This window comes from Schistocerca americana, unplaced genomic scaffold, assembly GCF_021461395.2.
Source record: "Schistocerca americana isolate TAMUIC-IGC-003095 unplaced genomic scaffold, iqSchAmer2.1 HiC_scaffold_685, whole genome shotgun sequence".
Classification (NCBI taxonomy): Eukaryota; Metazoa; Arthropoda; class Insecta; order Orthoptera; family Acrididae; genus Schistocerca; species Schistocerca americana.
Window position 1 is genome coordinate 65,001 of NW_025726440.1, and position 2,500 is coordinate 67,500.

The window sequence follows — 2,500 nt, forward strand, 5'->3', positions numbered from 1 at the left end:
CCGGCGCGCCTGCCACTGGCCGCCCCCACCAGCCGGCTGTAGCGCGTGCGCCCACGCACCGCGCGGCCAGCACGCCGGGAGGCCCCCCCTCACCGGCCGGGGACGGTCCCACCCAGCCACCGCCGCGTATCGCTTCACACCCACATGCCATTCACGTTCGTGGGCATGGTGGGTATCGCTGAAACAACCGGTTGGTAGCTCAACCGATCGTCGCCATCACTGATTCACCTCTAGCGAGAACAACCGCACCACAACCGTTTACCAGTTGTTCATTTGCGTAACGTCACCAGCAAACGTAGACGTCCATCGCCATTTGCAAATTCAACGATTGTTGCATGCCTGTGTCAGGTGTCACGACACACTATGTCTGCCCACATACACGCAACAACATGTGCACGCTTCGCGAACACGTGGAAGGTGGCCCCCGTACGTATGCGATGTCCATTGCGCGAACGACTGTCAACCGGCCTCTGTCGCATGTCGCAGATGTGGAACGCAGTGCACCATGCTATCACGGTGTGTGAGAAGAGACGACTACGTCTGACAACACGCGCCACTACATCAACAGACGGCTCATGCTGATCGCCATCCACGGCATACCATACTGCAATCCAGCTCTTATAGGGAGACGACACGTAGCTGAGTGCACAATATTTGGACCGTATGGTTCGCCGTTGTTGGCGCAGTCGTGGTACGGTCACACATGTACCACGATGTATCATTCAGTACATGAGGACCAATGTGCAGTACAGTGTGTGATTTGGACGTACAACATCAGCGGACAGTTGACACACGCCGTACCACAACGTAGGCTGTGCTTCGCCATGCAAATGCCAATGAACAACTGCGAAGGGCATTGAGCATGTACGTCCTGCTGCCATCCGCATTACAGTGTATAGCTGCAAGGTGTTTAACATGAAGCGATACTCTGGGGACCAGGCAGTGCGAGTAGCAAACTATATTGCGGGGGTTGCAGTTAGGCAACACCACACTAATTTAACGCGTCGTATGACAATTACAGAGCAGGTTAAGGCCCAACGTGTGTTGGGTTAAGGCCCAACGTGTGTTGGGTTAAGGCCCAACGTGTGTTGGGTTAAGGCCCAACGTGTGTTGGGTTAAGGCCCAACGTGTGTTGGGTTAAGGCCCAACGTGTGTTGGGTTAAGGCCCAACGTGTGTTGGGTTAAGGCCCAACGTGTGTTGGGTTAAGGCCCAACGTGTGTTGGGTTAAGGCCCAACGTGTGTTGGGTTAAGGCCCAACGTGTGTTGGGTTAAGGCCCAACGTGTGTTGGGTTAAGGCCCAACGTGTGTTGGGTTAAGGCCCAACGTGTGTTGGGTTAAGGCCCAACGTGTGTTGGGTTAAGGCCCAACGTGTGTTGGGTTAAGGCCCAACGTGTGTTGGGTTAAGGCCCAACGTGTGTTGGGTTAAGGCCCAACGTGTGTTGGGTTAAGGCCCAACGTGTGTTGGGTTAAGGCGCAACGTGTGTTGGGTTAAGGCGCAACGTGGGTTACGTTAAGGCGCAACGTGGGTTACGTTAAGGCGCAACGTGGGTTACGTTAAGGCGCAACGTGGGTTACGTTAAGGCGCAACGTGGGTTACGTTAAGGCGCAACGTGGGTTACGTTAAGGCGCAACGTGGGTTACGTTAAGGCGCAACGTGGGTTACGTTAAGGCCCAATATAGGTTAGGTTAAGGCCCAATATAGGTTAGGTTAAGGCCCAATATAGGTTAGGTTAAGGCCCAATATAGGTTAGGTTAAGGCCCAATATAGGTTAGGTTAAGGTACAATATAGGTTAGGTTAAGGTACAATATAGGTTAGGTTAAGGTACAATATAGGTTAGGTTAAGGTACAATATGGGTTAGGTTAAGGTACAATATGGGTTAGGTTAAGGCGCAATATGGGTTAGGTTAAGGCGCAATATGGGTTAGGTTAAGGCGCAATATGGGTTAGGTTAAGGCGCAATATGGGTTAGGTTAAGGCGCAATATGGGTTAGGTTAAGGCGCAATATGGGTTAGGTTAAGGCGCAATATGGGTTAGGTTAAGGCGCAATATGGGTTAGGTTAAGGCGCAATATGGGTTAGGTTAAGGTACAATATAGGTTAGGTTAAGGTACAATATAGGTTAGGTTAAGGTACAATATAGGTTAGGTTAAGGTACAATATGGGTTAGGTTAAGGTACAATATAGGTTAGGTTAAGGCACAATATGGGTTAGGTTAAGGCGCAATATGGGTTAGGTTAAGGCGCAATATGGGTTAGGTTAAGGCGCAATATGGGTTAGGTTAAGGCGCAACGTGGGTTACGTTAAGGCGCAACGTGGGTTACGTTAAGGCGCAACGTGGGTTACGTTAAGGCGCAACGTGGGTTACGTTAAGGCGCAACGTGGGTTACGTTAAGGCGCAACGTGGGTTACGTTAAGGCGCAACGTGGGTTACGTTAAGGCGCAACGTGGGTTACGTTAAGGCCCAATATAGGTTAGGTTAAGGCCCAATATAGGTTAG